The sequence below is a fragment of the Pristiophorus japonicus genome, chromosome 3 (genome assembly GCF_044704955.1).
Source record: "Pristiophorus japonicus isolate sPriJap1 chromosome 3, sPriJap1.hap1, whole genome shotgun sequence".
NCBI lineage: Eukaryota > Metazoa > Chordata > Chondrichthyes > Pristiophoridae > Pristiophorus > Pristiophorus japonicus.
In genome coordinates this window covers 225,334,190-225,355,472 of record NC_091979.1, presented here as the reverse complement: position 1 = coordinate 225,355,472, position 21,283 = coordinate 225,334,190, and the positions used below count along the sequence as shown (strand labels likewise).

Genomic DNA, 21,283 nt, shown 5'->3' with positions numbered 1-21,283 from the left:
GATGGACCACCACCTAATCCGATCCATCATTGACATCAACATAGCCCCAAAGCGGAGGGGGCAGCAGAAACAGTGCTGCAAAAAAGTCAATGCCGGGGCACTTAAGGACCCAGCTAAGAGAGCCCTATACAGTCAGCGCCTCACAGCTAACCTGACATGCCTTGATGACCCTGAGATTCAGAATGCCCACAGCGCTTGGTCTGCCCTCCAAGCCTCCATAACCAGTGCCTGCGAAGAGACGGTTACACAACCAGGAAACACCAGGACTGGTTCGATGAGAATGATCAGGAGATCCAAGAGCTAATAGATTGCAAGTGCAGGGCATTTGTGAGCCTCAAATAACAACCCAACTCAGGAGCAGCAAAACAGCATTACAGACGGCTCAAGGCTGAGGTCCAACAAAAACCGGGACCTAAAGAACAGGTGGTGGATGGAGAAAGCACAGGAGATACAACAACTGGCCGACAGTCATGATGTGCAAGGATTCTTCATTGCAGTCAAGCCCACCTACGACCCAAGCACCCAAGGCCCCACCCCACTGCTGGCCAAGATCGGGGAAACACTCATCAAGGACACCGAGGCTGTCAGGGCCCGCTGGAAGGAGCACTTCGAAGATCTCCTCAACTGAGACTCTGCATTTGACTGGAGAGTTCTCGACTCCATCCTGCAGCATGCTACCCGCCACACCTCAGTAAAACCCCAACACTGCATGAGGTAGGAAAAGCCATAAGGCAGCTTAATGTAAAGGGGCTGCAGGAGGGGTCAAAACTAAAAAGCATGGTTTAAAAACTAGTATTAAAACACTCTACCTAAACGCACGCAGCATTCAAAATAAAGTAAATGAGTTGACGGCACAAATCATTACAAATGGGTATGATTTGGTGGCCATTACAGAAACGTGGTTGCAGGGTGGCCAAGACTGGGAATTAAACATACAGAGGTATCTGACAATTTGGAAAGATAGACAAGAAGGGAAAGGAGGTGGGGTAGCTCTGTTCATAAAGGATGATATCAGGGCAGTTGTGAGAGATGATATTGGCTCTAATGAACAAAATGTTGAATCATTGTGGGTGGAGATTAGAGATAGTAAGGGGAAAAAGTCACTGGTGGGCGTAGTTTATAGGCCCCCAAATAATAACTTCACGGTGGGGCGGACAATAATCAAGGGAATAATGGAGGCATGTGAAAAAGGAACGGCAGTAATCATGGGGGATTTTAAACTACATATCGATTGGTCAAATCAAATCGCACTGGGTAGCCTGGAGGAGGAATTCATGGAATGCATATGGGATTGTTTCTTAGAACATATGTTACAGAACCTACAAGGGAGCAAGCTATCTTAGATCTGGTCCTGTGTAATGAGACAGGAATAATAAACAATCTCCTAGTAAAAGATCCTCTCGGAATGAGTGATCACAGTATTGGTTGAATTTGTAATACAGATTGGGGGTGAGGAAGTAGTGTCTCAAACGAGCATACTATTCTTAAACAAAGGGGACTACAGTGGGATGAGGACAGAGTTGGCTAAAGTAGACTGGGAACACAGACTAAACGGTGGCACAATTGAGGAACAGTGGAGGACTTTTAAGGAGCTCTTTCATAGTGCTCAACAAAAATATATTCCAGTGAAAAAGAAGGGGGTAAGAGAAGGGATAATGAGCCGTGGATAACCAAGGAAATAAAGGAGAGTATCAAATTAAAAACCAATGCGTATAAGGTGGTCAAGGTTAGTGGGAAACTAGAAGATTGGGAAAATTTTAAATGACAGCAAAGAATGACTAAGAAAGCAATAAAGAAAAGAAAGATAGATTACGAAAGTAAACTTGCGCAAAACATAAAAACAGATAGTAAAAGCTTTTACCGATATATAAAACGGAAAAGAGTGACTAAAGTAAATGTTGGTCCCTTAGACGATGAGAAGGGGGATTTAATAATGGGAAATGTGGAAATGGCTGAGATCTTAAACAATTATTTTGCTTCAGTCTTCACAGTGGAAGGCACAAAAACCATGCCAAAAATTGCTGGTCACGGGAATGTGGGAAGGGAGAACCTTGAGATAATCACTATCACTAGGGGGGTAATGGGACAGGCTGGACAGGCTAATGGGACTCAAGGTAGACAAGTCCCCTGGTCCTGATGAAATGCATCCCAGGGTATTAAAAGAGATGGCGGAAGTTATAGCAGATGCATTCGTTATAATCTACCTAAATTAACTGGACTCTGGGTAGGTACCAATGGATTGGAAAGCAGCTAATGTAACGCCTCTGTTTAAAAAAGGAGGCAGACAAAAGGCAGGTAACTACAGGCTGGTTAGTTTAACATCTGTAGTGGGGAAAATGCTTGAAGCTATCATTAAGGAAGAAATAGCGGGACATCTAGATAGGAATAGTGCAATCAAGCAGACGCAACATGGATTCATGAAGGGGAAATCATGTTTAACTAATTTACTAGAATTCTTTGAGGATATAACGAGTATAGTGGATAGAGGTGTACCGATGGATGTGGTGTATTTAGATTTCCAAAAGGCATTTGATAAGGTGCCACACAAAAGGTTACTGCAGAAGATAAAGGTACGTGGAGTCAGAGGAAATGTATTAGCATGGATCGAGAATTGGCTGGCTAACAGAAAGCAGAGAGTCAGGATAAATGGGTCCTTTTCAGGTTGGAAATCGGTGGTTAGTGGTGTGCCACAGGGATCGGTGCTGGGACCACAACTGTTTACAATATACATAGATGACCTGGAAGAGGGGACAGAGTGTAGTGTAACAAAATTTGCAGATGACACAAAGATTAGTGGGAAAGCGGGTTGTGTAGAGGACACAGAGAGGCTGCAAAGAGATTTAGATAGGTTAAGCGAATGGGCTAAGGTTTGCAGATGGAATACAATGTCGGAAAATGTGAGGTCATCCACCTTGGGAAAAAAAAACAGTAAAAGGGAATATTATTTGAATGGGGAGAAATTACAACATGCTGCGGTGCAGAGGGACCTGGGGGTCCTTGTGCATGAATCCCAAAAAGTTAGTTTGCAGGTGCAGCAGGTAATCAGGAAGGCGAATGGAATGTTGGCCTTCATTGCGAGAGGGATGGAGTACAAAAGCAGGGAGGTCCTGCTGCAACTGTACAGGGTATTGGTAAGGCCGCACCTGGAGTACTGCGTGCAGTTTTGGTCACCTTACTTAAGGAAAGATATACTAGCCTTGGAGGGGTACAGAGACGATTCACTAGGCTGATTCTGGAGATGAGGGGGTTACCTTATGATGATAGATTGAGTAGACTGGGTCTTTACTCGTTGGAGTTCAGAAGGATGAGGGGTGATCTTACAGAAACATTTAAAATAATTAAAGGGATAGACAAGATAGAGGCAGAGAAGTTGTTTCCACTGGTAAGGGAGACTAGAACTAGGGGGCACAGCCTCAAAATACGGGGGAGCCAATTTAAAACCGAGTTGAGAAGGAATTTCTTCTCCCAGAGGGTTGTGAATCTGTGGAATTCTCTGCCCAAGGAAGCAGTTGAGGCTAGCTCATTGAATGTATTCAAATCACAGATAGATAGATTTTTAACCAATAAGGGAATTAAGGGTTATGGGGAGCGGGCGGGTAAGTGGAGCTGAGTCCACGGCCAGACCAGCCATGATCTTGTTGAATGGCGGAGCAGGCTCGAGAGGCTAGATGGCCTACTCCTGTTCCTAATTCTTATGTTCTTATGTTCTTAAGAACAACAAGGCTTCCGGAGTGGATGGAATCCCTGCTGAGGCACTGAAGTATGGCGGAGAGGCGCGAATGCATGGAGGGAGGAGAGCATGCCGGGAGTTCTCAAAGATGGAGTGATCGTGACCATCTTTAAAAAAGGGGACAAGTCCGACTGCGGTAACTACAGGTGAATCTCCTTGCTATAAGCCAGTGGGAAAGTTGTCGCTAGAATCCTCCTCAACCGTCTTCTCCCTGTGGCTGAGGAGCTCCTCCCAGAGTCACAGTGCTGATTTGGTCTCCTACGGAGCACAACGGACATGATTTTTGCAGTGCAACAGCTGCAGGAAAAATGCAGGGAACAGCACCAGCCCTTATACATGGCCTTCTTCGACCTTACAAAGACCTTTGACACTGTCAACCGCGAGGGTCTATGGAACATCCTCCTCCGTTTCGGATGCACCCAAAAGTTCTTCACCATCCTCCGCCTGCTCCATGATGGCATGCAAGCCGTGATCCTTATCAACGGATCCATTACAGACCGAATCCACGTCCGGACCAGGGTCAAACAGAGCTGCATCATCACTCCAACCTTCTTCTCAATCTTCCTCACTGCCATGCTCCACCTCAATGTCAACAAGCTCCCCGCTGGAGTGGAACTAAACTACAGAACCAATGGGAAGCTGTTTAACCTTCGCCGTCTCCAGGCCAGGACCAAGACCACCCCAACCTCTGTCGTTGAGCTACAGTACGCGGACGACGCCTGCGTCTGTGCACATACAGAGGCTGAACTCCAGGACATAGTCGATGTATTTACTGAGGCATACGAAAGCATGGGCCTTATGCTAAACATCAGCAAGACAAAGGTCCTCCACCAGCCTGTCCTTACCGCAGAGCACTGTCCCCTAGTGATCAAGATCCACGGCACGGCCCTGGACAATGTGGACCACTTCCCTTATCTCGGGAGCCTCCTATCAACAAGAGCAGGCATTGACGACGAGATCCAACACCGCCTCCAGTGCGCCAGTGCAGCCTTTGGCCGCCTGAGGAAAAGAGTGTTTGAAGACCAGGCCCTCAAAACTGCCACCAAGCTCATGGTCTACAGGGCTGTAGTAATACCCACCCTCCTGTATGGCTCAGATACATGGACCATGTACTGTAGTCACCTCAAGTTGCTGGAGAAATACCACCAAAGCTGTCTCCGCAAGATGCTACAAGTCCCCTGGGAGGACAGGTGCAACAACATTAGCGTCCTCGACCAGGCCAACATCCCCAACATTGAAGCACTGACCACACTTGATCAACTCCGCTGGGCAGGCTACATAGTTCGCATGCCAGACACGAGACTCCCAAAGCAAGTACTCTACTCGGAACTCCTTCATGGCAAAGAAGCCAAAGGTGCACTGCGGAAACGTTATAAGGACACCCTCAAAACCTCCCTGATAAAATGCAACATCCCCACTGACACCTGGGAGACCCTGGCCAAAGACCGTCCTCAGTGGAGGAAGCACATCCGGGAGAAACCTAGAAATTTACAGTGCAGAAGGAGGCCATTTCGGCCTATTGTGTCCGCGCCGGCCAACAAAGAACCACACGGTACTCGGTCAGCAGCCCTGAAGATTACATATGAACCTATGAACAATGGTGGAAAGATAAAGAGCCCCCAGTCCAACCAGTCCGCCCCACACAACTGCGACACCCCTTACACTTAAACATTCTACACTCCACCCCAACCGGAGCCATGTGATCTCCTGGGAGAGGCAAGAAAAGATAAAAATCCAGGACAATTGGGGAAAGAAAATCTGGCAAAATTTCTCTCCGACCCATCCAGGCGATCAAAACTAGTCCAGGAGATTAATCTGGCCGTATTTGATTCCCTGCAGTACTTACCATCGTATCCGCGCCAGCCAACAATAGGTTATCCAGTCTAATCCCACTTACCAGCTCTAGGTCAGTAACCCTGCAGGTTATGGCACTTCAAGTGCCTATCCAAGCACATTTTAAATGTGTTAAGGGTTTCTGCATCCACCACCCTTCCAGGCAGTGAGTTCCAGACCCACACAACCCTCTGCATGAAGAAGCTTCCCCTCAAATCCCCTCTGAACCTTCCACCAACCACCTTAATCCTATGCCCCTTCGTAATTGACCCCTCCACCAAGGGAAATAGGCCCTTACTATCCATTATATCCAGGCCCCTCAAAATTTTATACACCTCAATGAGGTCTCCCCTCAGCCTCCTCTGTTCCAAGGAGAACAAACCCAGCCTATCCAATCTGTCCTCATAGTTAAGATTCTCCATTCCGGGCAGCATCCTAGTAAATCTCCTCTGCACCCTCTCCAGTGTAATCACATCCTTCCTATAATATGGTGACCAGAACTGCACGCAGTATTCCAGCTGTAGCTTAACCAGAGTATTATACAATTTAAGCATAACCTCCCTGTTCTTGTATTCTATGCCTCGGCCAATAAAGGCAAGCATTCCGTATGTCTTCTTAACCACCTCATCCACCTCGAGTCTCATCGCCGAGAGCGTGCAGAGATCAAGCGCAGGCAGCGGAAAGAGCGTGCGGCAAACCAGTCCCACCCACCCTTTCCCTCAACGACTATCTGTCCCACCTGTGACAGAGACTGTAGTTCGCGTATTGGACTGTTCAGCCACCAAAGAACTCATGTTAAGAGCAGAAGGAAGTCTTCCTCGATTCCAAGGGACTGCCTATGATGATGATGATGATAATGGCTTTCCAATTAACATCTTTTCTAATTTGGTGAGTTTCAAAGCCATGTTTCCTTTGTTCCTTGGGCTCTGCCCAGCCAGAGAACACCTGGAGCTGGGGAAGGTATCCATTTCCTCTCTTCAATCTGCAGCCTTTCCATATAATCTACACTTTCAACATTTGTATATATATATACAGAATCAATTTTATCATTACTAAACACTTATCTTCTTACAGACTCCCCACCTTGAGGGGGAAATATCCTTATTGACTCCTCATATGGTTTATCTCCTCAGGGCTCGCATATTATAAACATTGAGAGGGTTCTGATAGCTCTGCTGTTTATGTTTCTGTGAGGTGGATGACTGCTGTAGAATGGGTTTTAAACTTAGAGAGAGAGAGAAAAGTGGATGGCCTGACTTGGTCCCCACCTCGTAAGGTGTATGCCACACGTAGGGGATTTACTATAGTCCAATAACATCTCCAGTGGAGATTCTCCCCTTCCCGTATCTTCAGTGCACTGTGGCTTCTCAAGGCACATTGATGATGGATTGATGTTCGTGAGTCATGCTGCAGCTCCCGTTTCTCCTTCTTCCCTCGGCTTTGGTCGTGGCCAGTGTCGTCCTGAAAATCGTGAGGATCCGTAACATGGTCTGTGAGAAACAAGATCAGTGCAGTATTTACTCTTCGGCAGATTTTAACTGATTAATGTGAAACACTTCTTGTACTTAACACCCTTTTCCCCGGTAACTGAATCAAATAAACCGCGTGGTTCAATCGGTCTATGATTGTATACAGTCCCCACCATCTGGGCTCAAAGGCAGCTTCTTTTTCCTATAATTTGGAATCATTACTGAGACCCCCACCTGGTATACAAAGGGACGTACTTTCTTCTCAAAGTACCTTTAATTTGTCTTTTTGACTTCCCCAATTTGGTGGTCACAAATCGATTGATCTGATCGGTGTGATCTACCACTTGTTCCAGCCACTTGGAACTACATGGTTTCATTGTCGGGGGACTCATCCCTGTTAGTGTTAGCTGGCCTGGTGTTCTCATGAGCCTCCCCGTCATGGCCTGATATGGGGAGACCCCTGTTGTTCTAGAGGTGTGGACCTCATTGCCATTAAGCACATTGGCAACATGTTAGCCCATTGTCCGCGCACAATTTTTTAAACATTAACTTGCGGGTCCTGTTCTCCCTTTTGACCCCTCTGGATGACAGGGGGGGGGGGGTGCGGGGGTGGGGGGGGGGGTGAGCAATATGTAATTTGTGTTTTAACCCCAACATTTCCTGCAGGTGGGTAAAAATTTTACCAGTAAAGTATGAACCTTGATCGCTGTCAACTCGTACTGGTACTCCCCACCTACAAAACACATGATTCAATAGTGTTTTGGCTGCTGTGATTGTGGTGTTGGAGCAGCAGGGGATTGCTTTGATCTATTTAGTGAATTGATCCACCACATGCTGAAAATTGCCTTGTGCCTGTGGAAGTGGCCCAATGAAGTCTATCTGGAGGTGAGTCCATGGCCCTTGAGTGGGGGTGTGCTTTGAAGCAAGGCTCGGTTAGTGCATGTGGGAGGATTGTGCTGCAGGCATGGTAGGCATCGTGCCACGTATTGGTTGATTGTTTCCCTCATGGAAGGCCACCAAGCTGTGGATGCTACCTTATAGAAGGTTACCAGGGCTGAATAGTGCCCTGCTGTGGGGTGGGAGTGAAAGAAGGAGAGGAGTACCTGACCCACCTCTGGTGGAACACACACCACCGGGCAGGTGTTTGGCTTTCTTTTGAACATCAGCAGCTGCTCATCTGAGTCAGGGGCAGTGGCTAGTATGGTATTGGGAGCCCAGGCTGTCGGTTGAGGAAGGGGTCTGCCTTCCTCGTGCCAGGCGCTTAAAACAGCATATGACCAGTATTGCTGCAGCAGGGATTTTAAATCTAGGTGGTCTGTTGGGCAGGCCTTGCTAACAGCATTGTAGCACTCAACAACTATATCCTCTATCTCCCCATCAATCGCAGCATCCTTGGCTGCTCTGTGTGCTCTGGAATTTCTCTCACTATGTGGACCCCCTTTTCTATGGGCTGCTACCTTTCCTATGAAGTAGGGCTGGGATCGCTATTTAAGGTATGACCAGATCAGCTGTAACCTGGGCCCAGGACCAGGGCCTTACCATCTATCGTACGATAGTCATTTTTGTGGTACAGTGGAAAGGAGAACATGGTGTTTATAGCATAGACACTATTGGACCAAATATTCATGGATCTATCTGCGGTTTCCTTCATAGCGGTTAGAAGTGTGGCAATTTCTGCATATTGTGAAGACTGTTGCATTTTCGCTGGGTGGTTCTTTCTGGCAATACCACAGCATATCCGGTGTGGGGGGATCCCTCGATGTGATAAGAGGACCCATCGATGTAGACATCTGGGGCACCCTGTATGGGCCCTTTCTGCACAGGATGGATGTCAAAGTTAATCAGGGGTAACGGACATTCATGCGGGTCCCCCTCATAGATCAGAAATTGTGGTAGCAATGTGGCGGGTTTGGAAATGGTATCAATGTCTCTTTCCATAAATTCCAATGTCCATCTGTTGAGGCGCTGCGAGGAAACTAGCAAATCTCCTGGTTTCATCAGTAGTTTCAGAGATGTGTGTTCACTGTGCCGGATTGTAGCCTGTAACCCAGTAATAAAGGTAAAGTGATGTACTGACCAGAAGACGGCCAGTAAGTGGTGCTCGCATGTGGTATACGTCATTTCTATCCCCTGCAGGATTCAAGACGCATTTGCAATTGGCTGCAGTCAATCAGCTCGCGTTTGGCACAGAACTGTAGTGAGGCTTTGTTCTGTGGCCCCGACCTCCAAATGGAAGGGCTGCGTGGGATCAGGAGGAATGAGACATGCAGCCTGTATCACTATAGTTTTTAATTTAGCCATGGACTGGGTATGAGCATCAGTCCATGTCGGGCATATGCCATCACCCTGCAGTTTTATCAAATCATACAAGGGCTTTTTGTGCACTCTGCAAAGCCTGGGATAAAGTTCCTTTGGTACCCTACCAAACCCAAGAATGATTGTAGGGCTATTTTTGGAAGTGGGTAATGGCAGTCGATGTATTATCGCCACCTTGTGAGAGTCAGGGGACAATCCCTCTGGAGAAATGGACACTCCTAGAAAGGTGACCCATTCTTTTACTAATTGAGCCTTATGAGGATTCATCTTTAGTCTCGCCTGAGCCAACAATATCAAAAGTTCATGCAAAAGGAATAGATGCTTCTCCATGCTGTCGGTTGCCAGCAGTAGGTTGTCTATGTACTGCAGCAAGCAGGTAGGGCGGGAAAAGTCTTTTAAAATTGCAGCCATTCTTTTGTGGAATATCGTGGGGGCATTGTGGAGCCCCTGAGCCAGGCATGTCCAGGTGTAGCTCTGGTCCTCAAATGTGAACACGAATTTGTACTGGTCTTCCCTTTTAACAGGGATATTCCAGAATCCATTGACGATGTCGAAGGTCGAGAAGTACTTGGAACGAGCAGGAATTTGAGATGATACGGTGGGAGTTTCTCTTACTACCAGTGAGCAGGCTGGTGTTACAGAACTTAACTTTCTGTAATCAATAGTCAGTCGCCTGCTGCTATCAGACTTTTTAACCGGCCATGTGGGTGAATTGGTAATGAAAGTGCCTATCCTAACAACACTCTGCTCGACTAGGGATTTTATGGTGTCTTGAATGTAACAGTGACTCTCCCTTGGGATGGGGTACTGTTTAGTGAAGGAGTCGGGGGGGGGAGGGTCTCTCAATAGATTCTTCGCCTGCCATTTTTCCACAGTCATGCTTGCAAGTGGTGAACACCGCTAGGTGTTCCTGAATTAGTTTTGCCACAGCTTCATTTTCGCTCCCCGGAGGGTCATACTCAGATGGCTTTTTAATAGCAAAAACCAAGTGAGCATCTGAAATTTCTATCACTCTTGCATTATCTCTTAATCCCATCCAAACACAGCCCCGTTGTAATCTATTATCGCGCCATACTGATCCAACATATCAGTCCCTACAATTCCCCTTACGTCGGGGGTGGTCATCAGCATTGGTGCTGGGGCCATACAGGTGAGGCCTCTCAACCGAGGTTCAGTGGCCTTCCCTGTATATGCGGTGGTTGTATCACCATTCAACCCTTTAAGGGCCATACAACTCTTGTCCGCCGCTGCATGGCCCTCAGGATATAGGGTGTGGATGATGGTAATGGCTGAGCCAGTATCGATAAGCATTATCTGCTGCCTGCCCCCTTTTAAGGCAACAAGGACTACTGGTCTTTTAAATTTGTTTTTTTTAACTATTTTTTTCTGCTTTGACCCCACTTTCTGAATCACCTTTATGTTTATACACTCTGTCCCTTCCTGGCACACTCTGGTTTTCATTTCCCCCAGTGCTACCCTGATCTATTGCCTTCTCCTCATTTTTTGGCTTTTTAAATTTTTGCTCACCCCCCACTAATTAGTTTAAAGCCCTCTCTACAGCCCAAGTTATTTGATTCGCCAGAACCCTAGTCCCAGCACGGTCTAAATGCAACCCGTCTGAACGGAACAGCTCCCTCTTACCCCAGTACTGATGCCAGTGTCCCACGAACCAAAACCCATTTCTCCCACACCAGTCTTTGAGTTACTGTTTAACTCTCTGATCTTATTTACCCTATGCAAATTTGTGTGAGCATCGGCGATTGCGTAAATGATTTTCCATCCCCCCCCCATGACAGTTTGGGTTTGTATGAGAGTAATCGATTGGTCGAATCGTTTATCCGTCCCAGAGGGCTTGGATTCATCCCTCGGGAGGTATCTATGCGTTGCACTGTGGTCCTGCAGTCTTTTGCTAGGTGGCCTACCTTCTTACAATTAAAGCACTGTCCCTTAAAGGGGTAGTAACGAGATCCCTCCACCGCTGACACTGGTTTCTTTGCGGTGGGTGGTGACTTCACCTTTAACTGGTCTTTTACCATCTCCAAGGCTCTTTGAGCACAGGTCTCTATATCTGTCCATGTCCAGTCATTTTAACTAAAGAATGGAGTTGGGTCAGGAACATCGATTTAAGTTGTTCCTGATTCTTTCCTGCTGCAGCATTTGCGGGTGCCTGGTTCTAGGTACATTGATAGATATCGTACAGGTGATTACTGAAGGCTCTAGCGGTCTCTTCTGGGCGCTGCTTGATCTGATTAAGCAGAGCCACTAAGTTTTAGTTTTGGATCCTTAAATGGTTTAGGATCTCGATCATGAGTGCATTGGCTGCTGTGCCATGCTAGAGGACTGCGCCTGGCAGATTATCTTTTAGGGAAGTGGAACAGGCCAAGAGGAGGACTCATGTTAAATCTCTCTTCTAATTCAGAGTGACTCCTCCTGAAATTTGCCCACCTCCTATTAACTCCCAGTGGGTTGTCCCCATCATTAATGGGCCCCATCTCATGACTACCCGCCGTGCGTCAGTGCCAGATATGTCGGTATGGTTACTGGTGATGTGGCCATACATCGTAAAGAAGTGGTTACTATGGCTATGATTGCTCTTTTGTCTCCAAAGTATCCCATCCTTCACCTGGGGATTATACTGATTGCCTTCCTGTTCCCAATCTCTCTCCCTCTTGTCCCCTTCTGCTGTCTCTGTTACTGTGGATATCAGAGCCTGTTGCTCCCCTAACTTACTCTTTAGCCTCGCTATTTCTAGTCTGCCTCCCTATGTGGCCTCTTAATTGTTTCCCTTAATGCACCCCTAGCATCTTCTATCTCTTGCTGGAGCCCCAAGTTTTCTCATTTAGATTTTTTTAACTCTAATTTGTTTCCATTTGCTTCAACGACGGCTGCTGTAGCATTTAAATTTGAGAGGCTTTGTTGCTGTAGCAACGAAGCTGCCTGTTCGGCCCCTTTTTCTAATTGCCTAATATTGTGGTTTAATCGATCAATTTCTTGTCTCAAATGCTACATTTCTCCCTCCTTTAACTGCCGGACAAGTTGGACGCGTTCTTCCTTTTGTTCTTCTATATTTTGAATACTTTTTCTTTTAGTCGAACCTCTTTTACTTGCAATTCTTTTAAATCTTGTATCTCTTTTGCCCTTTGTTCTTTGATATTTTGAATCTCTTTTACTTGTAGTTAGAAACATAGAAACATAGAAATTTATATCGCAGAAGGAGGCCATTTCGGCCCATTGCGTCCACGCCGGCCGACAAAGAGCCGCATGGCCCTCGGTCAGCAGCCTTGAAGGTTACATATAAACCTACGAACAATGAACAATGGCGGAAATGCAAAGAGCACCCAGACCAACCAGTCCGCCTCACACAACTGTGACACCCCTTACACTGAAACATTCTACACTCCAGCCCAACCGCAGCCATGTGGTCTCCTGGGAAATGCAAAAACCAGATAAAAACCCAGGCCAATTTAGGGAGAAAAAAATCTGGGAAGATTCCTCTCCGACCCATCCAGGTGATCGAAACTAGTCCAGGAGATCACCCTGGCCGTATTCGATTCCCTGTAGTACTTACCATTATATCTGTGCTGGCCAACAAAAGGTTATCCAGTCTAATCCCAATTACCAGCTCTAGTGCCCATCAAACCATCTCTTAAATGTGGTGAGGGTTTCTGCATCCACCACTCTTCCAGGTAGTGAGTTCTAGATCCTCACAATCTTCTGCTTAAAGAAGCCTCCCCTCAAATCCCCTCTAAACCTTCCACCAACCACCTTAAAACTGTGCCCCCTCATAATAGATCGCTCTACCAATGGAAATAGGCCCTTACTATCCACTATGTCCAGGCCCCTCAATATTTTGTACACCTCAATGAGGTCTCCTCTCAACCTCCTCTGTTCCAGATGACATACCCAGCCTATCCAATCTGTCCTCATAACTAAGATTCTCCATTCCAGGCAGCATCCTAGTAAATCTCCTTTGCACTCTCTCTTGTGCAATCATGTCCTTCCTATAAAACGTCAACCAGAACTGCACGCAGTACTCCAGCTGTGGCCTAACCAAAGTATTATATAATTTAAGCATAACCTCTCTGCTCTTATATTCTATGCCTCGGCTAATAAAGGCAAGCATTCTTTATGCCTTCTTAACCACCTTATCCACCTGGCCTGCAACTTTCAGGGATCTGTGGACAAGCACTCCAAGGTCCCTTTGGCATCTATACTATTAAGTGGCCTACCACTTAATGTGTATACCCTTTCCTTATTAGCCCTCCCAAAGTGCATTACCTCACACTTCTCGGAATTAAATTCCATTTGCCATTGATCTGCCCACCTGACCAGTAGATTGATATCCTCCTGCAGCCCATGATTTTCCTCTTCATTATCAACCACACAGCCAATTTTAGTGTCGTCTGCAAACTTCTTAATCTAATGAGCCCTGCGGAACCCCACTGGAAATATCCTTCCAGTCACAAAAACATCCATTACTCTTTGTTTCCTATCTCCAAGCCAATTTTGGATCCAACTTGCCACTTTGCCCTGGATCCCATGGGCTTTAACCTTCGTGACCAGGTTACCATGTGGGACCTTATCAAAAGCTTTGCTAAAGTCTATATACACTACATCGTACGCACTACCCTCATTGACCCTCTTGGTTACCTCCTCAAAAAATTCAATCGGTTTAGTCAAACATGATCTTCCCTTAACAAATCTGTGCTGACTGTCACTAATTAATCCTTGCCTTTCCAAATGTGGATTTATCCTGTCTTTCAGGATTTTTTTCAATAATTTTCCCACCACTGAGGTTAGGCTGACAGGCCTGTAATTACTCTATTTCCCTCCTTAAATAAGGGTACTACATTAGCAGTCCTCCAATCCTCCGGCACCATGCCCAAATCCAAAGAGGACTGGAAAATGAAGGTCTTTTAAATCTTGTATCATGTCCCTTAAATTTTGAATCGCTTTTACATCCTGCCTCATTAATTCCTCATTTCTCCGAGTGCAATAATGTGTGCTAAATGCCCGTTTTGGCCTTAGCTTTCCTTGATCTACTTTCTCCTGGATAAATGCCAAGAGCTCCCCAAAGGACGCATGTTAGCCCTTACGGAAGTACTGTGCCTGTGCCTATAACTCCTGTGCGTAGTTTATGGACATCTTTTCAGATATTTTCTCTTGATAGGCTATCTCTGCATCTCTGCTGGATTTCTGTACATGACCGATCCCATCATCCTTATGTTTTGAATTTAATTACTGGTGGGTCCCTACTTAAACAGTTCCAACTATCGAGATGACTGCTCCTTAAGACGCAACTCCCGTTTAACAGTTTATAGTTTAAACTTTGCAGCACAGGTTAGAATCGCAACTACCGAGACTTCCAATTTTTTAAAAGAATAATCAAAAGCTGTCTTGCCAGATCCCAGACCAATCCCCAATTTTGTAAGATTTCTAAATCGTTGGCATTAAATTGACAGCAAGACCGATTCTTTTAAAACAATTTGGAATAATTTTATTAAACAGACACACATATACGTCTATCAGAGAAACAGCAGTCGTCAGCTATCCTATGGATCTACTTAGTTACAACCGATACAATAATGTTACAATAATGAGTTACAGATTTATAAATACGTATACTTTACTTCCCTCTGGCAAAGCACACGGCCTACTTCTTGGTCTGGTGTTGTGTAGAGGAAGGTTTCCTGCTTTGCCGTGTGGTCAGTGGAAGGAACAAGATAGCTAGCAAGCTTTTTGCTTGAGTTTTTATATCCCTTAAGTCCATTGTTTCTCAGAAAGCCCCAGGATTGGGTCTTAGTTCCAGGGCAGTTCCTTATTGACTTCTCCTCATACATGTGTCTATCTGGAGGACCAGTGCCATTCCTTGATTAGGTTAATGGCTTTCCAATTAAGACCTTTTCTAGTTTGATGAGTTTCAAAGCCTTTGTTCCTTGGGCTCTGCAACACATGGACTTGGGGAAGGTATCAGTTTTGTCTGTTCAATCTGCAGCCTTTCCATATAATCTACACTTTCAATATTTGTATATATATACAGAATCAATTTTATCATTACTAAACACTTTTATTCTTACAAAGTATAAGTACAAAGAACTTCTTAAATATTTGTTCTGTTTTCTTAAATTTAGAATTTTTTCAAAGGTCATTTATCTAGTACAAACAGGTTTCTTTGAACATTAAATCAGTGTATGGTTCTTTGCAACAAAGGCAACTGACACGTAGCTTCTATTTTTAGCAGCAGCCCACCTGTTAACCAGTCAGTGGGGAATATAATGAAAAATGCCTCAGTGTATATACATATTTTCATTCTGAAATTAACATTAATTCTAATTTTTAGATCTTACAGGGAATTAATGAAATAATGCAAAATCAATGCTCTGTACAATAGTCCCCATTTAGGTTCAATGCTGATTAATCAGTGAAGATTTCTAGAATATCTATTAGAGAAATATTATAGGCTAGGCTTTGTGTCTTAGGTGCTGCTATACTTTACTCATACCCTCCCATCCAATGAGGTGGAGCATTTCCTAGGCACATGGTTTGTACTGCCTAAAATAACTTCAGACCCAGTATGCTGACAAATGTTACTGGTACCGTTGTGACAGGTTGCCCATTGCTTCTTACCGCTATCTCACCACTGTCAAGGTTAACTCTCAACCAACCCTCGGGCTGCTAGTTGCTCTTGTCCCAAGGGCCTGCAGGATTGCAGTGCTGTCCCACTTCTCATCTCCAACTTCTACTGGGTAACTGCCACTGCTAGATTTTCACATCACACCATCCACTGGGCCAGTCAGAAGGTATTGTTTTATTAGTTTAATGCAGTGTTAATGGCTTGAATGGTTTCTAGAGGTGAATGTAGAATTAAAAGTAGCATGCTCTTTGAATTATTGCTCACATAAAGAATAAACACTTGCCAGGCCACTGTGCTTCTGTTTAACAGACACAAATGCTGGATTTCAGTGATGAGAATCTTATTTAAATGTCGTCATTGGGTTTTGCTTGAACTCGAGCTCAGGACTTGTTGGATGGTGTATTTTTATCTTGTTAAGCGACTGAAGCTCACGCTGTTTGCTGTTCTGCCACACATGCCTTAGATATTCAAGTTACATCATGGCTTCTTGTAGCATGATCTCATCTCCAGTCTATTGTGAGGTCCATTTCTAAAATTCAGTATCATTACAAAGTAGGTTATTGTTTATCACTGTTTAAAGCAAAATTAAGATGACTCAGGGCCTGCTTTGAATTTTGTGTAGTAAAATGATATCATAGACTATAATTAGATTAGTGCTTAGAGGATCTGCACCCAGAATTAACGTACACAACAGCTGCAGAATGAACTCTGCGGGAAGGGCAATGTTCCCTCTGCTGTTCTCTGAGGTTTGAATGTCAGTAACATGTGGTCAGCCCAGAGCAATCAATGCATCAGTAACATTGACTGGTAGTCTAATAACAGATCTAGTGTCACCAACCTTCATCCTCTTAGTTTTTATGTATATAATGTTTATTTTTTTAGGCATATAGGAACAAACCTCACTGAGATGGCCTTCATGTAGATTTCCTTCAAAGCATTGGATATACACTACACTAAGTCAGCAGATAGAAGCTACCAGAATTTAAAAAGCAGACTGAAAAGATTATTTGAAGAATGTCTGATAATGGTGCACATGTCACTGCGCAGTATCTTTCAAAACTAAAATATTGCTTTGTGAATGGATCATCTTTTTGCAAATTTAAAAACAACTAACTAAAACTGAAATTTATAGGAAACATAAATGAGGGTACACAGCACAATTTTGAAAGTTGTAGATGACATGAAACTTGGAAGTGTAGTAAACAGTGAGGAAGCTAGTAATAGACTTCAAGAAGACATAGACAGGTGGAATGGGCGAAAACATGGCAGATGAAGTTCAATGCATTTTGGTAGGAAGAATGAGGCGAGACCATACATACTAAATGGTACAATTTTAAAGGGGTACAAGAACAGAGACCTGGGGTGTTTGTGCCAAAATCTTTGAAGGTGGCAGGACAGGTTAACAAAGCAGTTCATAAAGCATACGGGATCCTGGGCTTTATAAATAGAGACATTGGCCTAGAAATTTCCTCCCTTAGCGTCGAGCGTTAATGCCGGTTTTCTTGGAAAAAATAGCGGCCGCCTTGCTTCCAATACGGGACATGACGACCGCCATTTTGGAGAGGTCGATAATGCTGCCATTGCCAGCGCTCGCCTCTCCAATGCAAATGTGCAAATCATGACGGTAATCGGCGTGCAATGATTTGACACACGACTGTGACTTTGGACATCGGCGCATGCCATATCGTCCTTGCCAAACCATGTATGGAAGAACATGTGTACAGCAGACTCACACAGGCACTGTCAGCGCTTCTTGAAGAGATACATTTCGATTTCAGCTTTTGAAGTTTTTAAAATATTTTATTGAAGTAGTGGCTTGGTGCAATACATTAATAAAAATTGTTAATGTGTGCTGCTGGATGCTTGTAAGGCCTGGGATTTTAAAGGAAGGCCTCTGAGAAAACCATTTGCTCATTGTCCCGGAGGGCACATGGAGATGAAGCAGAGGCAGCAAAGGGGATAAGCTGCTCACAGAGGGAAGAGGAAGATGCAGAAGAGGAAGAAACGGAAAATGAGGAAGCGGAAGGAAGGAGGCATCCTAGACAATCCCTTTCTGACCGGGATATCCGGGATAAATCATCCGGCTGCGGTACCAATGACCACAACCCAATTCCCCTTTCAACATTTGTCCCACACCTTACCTTCCCTCTGTTACTGACCATCACAGCGTCCTCTTGGCCACAATGTTGAAATAAAAGCCACCAAAAAGTAAACTTTCCAAACCAACGTTACCCAAATATGTATTCAATATGACGTCAAAAAATCAACTAATCACCCTTGTGCATTCCCTTAGTGACTCTTGCATGTGCCTTTGCCTATTCTAGTGATGTCACGCAGTGCTACCCCAGTGTCTGCAGAATGGCTGGTGTCACATTGAGTGACGATGTTTCTTCTTCTTCTTCTTTACTCTCCTCTCTGTCTTCCTGGTCACCCACTGGCTGGGCAGGCTGGATTTCTTGGGTGTCTGAAATGAGGAAGGCACAGGGATAGGTTTGTGGTGGGGGGAGGGCGGGAAAGCAAAAGCTTGAACACCAGAAGAGATTGTGGGATGAGGGCGAAGCGAAATGTCAGAAGGAGGATTACGTATGAGGATACCAGCATTTTATATCCTTTCAGCTCCGTCGCTGGCCAAGGGCTCAACCATGCTCTGCCACCCTGCCAAGAATGGCCAGCACCGTCTCCTCCATGGGGGTGAGATGAAGCTAGGTATGTGAGATGCATCTTGTGTTTGGCAGGTGAGTGATGGGGGTGGGGGGGGTCGTGCATTGAGCAGCTTGTGAGGTTACTGTTGCAGTTGGTAGGAGATGGCTTTTGAAGATGCATTCACTGACCTTGACCACTTGTCTGAGGTCATGAAACTTCTTTGGGCACTGGAGTCAAGTCATGGGAGCAATACTGCTGGCAGTGCCGACCTCGGTGATCTGGCCCCACATCCTTCTTTCTGGCGGACGTCCTGGGCCCCTATGGGTAGAGGACCTCTCTTAACTTTTGACCCCCTGCACAAAGCTGGAGTGCTACATGCAAGACCCTGGGTGCCCTTTCCCTGGCCTGTAGTGCCATTTGCATTAGTACTTGTAAGGGATAAATTGTAAGGTTGCAAATTGGGGGTCAGAATTATGCTGAAGGTAGCGAACTTATAAAGTGCCAATGTATGTAACACTTTCTTGTATAGGTATAGCACACTTATTCACATTAAACTATAGCTTAACCTTAGTAACACTTAAACAGCCGAAGTCAGCAGTTTTGTTTAGAAGTCCCTGAGGAAGAGATAAAGAAGCCAGTACAACCACACTAGGCGTCGGATAGACTGGGGTAGAGGGCAAAATGGAACAAAACAATGATGAGAGATGGACAGTTGCATGTACCACTCAGATCCCGTCGGATAAGAATCGACAAATCAATGTAATTTTGCTGATAACAATAGACCCTATCGATAATTTTGGAGGAGGATTGCTCCTCTGCGAAACCTGTATAAATTGTACTTGAAAACTCTTGTATTTTGGAGGTTTCACGACTGAACTTTCCCTTGCAATTGCTCGAAATAAAAGCCGGTTGAACCTGGGATTTTGTTTGTTTACTTCCGTGGTCAATATACAGTGGAAGACGGGGGAGGTGTCGATTAACTCTATCAGTTAGTCCACCTTGAAGGAGAGAAGCCTCCTTTTTCCATTTTTTTTACATGCAGAAGGCAGTTCAGCTTTAAAAGCTGAAGACTGCCTAGTTTGGAATGATTGTTAATGTTTTTTTTTTGCAGAAGGCAATTGAGCTTTAAGGATTAGCGACTGCTAGTTTACTTTCATAATCTATCTTCCCGCTCTTTATCATTTTTTTTACGCAATAAGTGGTTAGGATTTGGAATAGGCTGCCTGATAGGGTGGTGGATACAGATTCAATAGAACCTTTAAATGGGAATTGGATAATTACTTGAAGGAGAAAAAATTGTAGGGATATGTACTGGTTGCCCGCCCAGGCCTCAGTCTAAAATTGCAGTTGGGTCCCGATTATGTCATTGGGGCCTGATCTCCATATTTAAAGCAGGACTCCGATGCCTCTGCCTTCCAGAATGCAATTTCCGGCTAGTCAGCCAGAGGTCTATTTGAAGCAGGGACTTGAACCCACAACCTTCTAACACAAAGTGAGGCTGCATATCCATTCTGCAAGATTTCGCTGGTGGACTGGTGCAACAAAAAAATAGTCAGTATGAGTCACAGGAAAGTCCCCAGGTGATCTGAGGCCTAGCTGGAGGTCCTGCTGGAAGAGGCCAGGGCGAGGAGGGAAGTTCTTTTCTCAGTCAGTACCAGGAGGATCCTGGAAAACCAAGTCTACCAGACATGGAAAGAGATAGCTGAGGTTGTCAGCTCCAGGAGCATCAGCCCCCAGTACCTGGATCCAGTGCAGGAAGTGCTTCAATGACCTCTCAAGTGTAGCAAGCGTAAGTGGCTCTTTCCTCACTTCACACTCCACACACTTCCTCCTCTCAGACAATCACATTACACATTACCAGTTCATCCACTAGGCGAGCAACTGCACACCTCATCGGGGTGAAACTGAACTCGATTAACTGGGGTTTTATTGAGTCTTGTGAACATCATGTGACTGGCTAAGCGACTCACAGTGCAACAAGAGGTATAGGGTCTGCATGTCATGAAACACCCAGCACTGTAAGATTTCTAAATCTCTTGCATTAAATTGACAGCAAGACTGATTCTTTTAAAACAATTTGGAATAGTTTATTAAACACACACACATGTACATCTATCAGCAGTGGTCAGCTATCCTACGGATCTACCTAGTTACAACAGAGATACAATGATGTTACAATATTGATTTATATTCAGATGAGCAGTTGTTGATGTTCAGAAGAAAGCCAAATGCCTGCCCGGTGGTGTGTGTTCCACCAGAGGTGGGTCAGAAACTGCTCTCCCTTTTTCACTCCCACCCCACAGCAGGGCACTATTCGGCCCTGGTAACCTTCTACAAGGTAGCATCCGCAGTTTGGTGGCCTTCCATGAGGGAAACAATCAAACAATATATGACACGATGCCTACCGTGCCTGCCACAATCCTCCCACATGCACTAACCAAGCCTTGTTTCAAAGCGAACCAAATATTCACGGCTCTGGCTGAGGTTCACAACAGTTAGAAGTGTGCCGATTTCTGCATATTGTGAAGACTGTCTGTTGCATTTTCGCTGGATGGTTCTTGCTGGCAATACCACAGCATACTCAGTGTGAGGGGATCCTTCAATGTGATATGAGGACCCATCGATATAGACATCTGGGGCTACTCCAGAATCCATTGG

At 45.2% G+C, this 21,283-nt stretch overlaps 1 protein-coding gene across 10 annotated transcripts in view; it reads left to right on the top strand.

The window, feature by feature from the left end:
• The window catches only part of LOC139260132 (myopalladin-like), a 635,514-nt gene that overhangs the window by 60,124 nt on the left and 554,107 nt on the right, over positions 1 to 21,283 (top strand). Inside the window, exon 1 of one of the 10 annotated variants that reach the window (XM_070876325.1) lies at positions 15,951 to 16,148. The exons of the other annotated variants lie outside the window; for them this stretch is intronic. The gene's annotated coding sequence lies outside the window, so the exon portion shown is untranslated. Of the gene's footprint in view, positions 1 to 15,950; positions 16,149 to 21,283 lie in introns of those variants that run through there. 10 annotated transcript variants of the gene reach the window in all.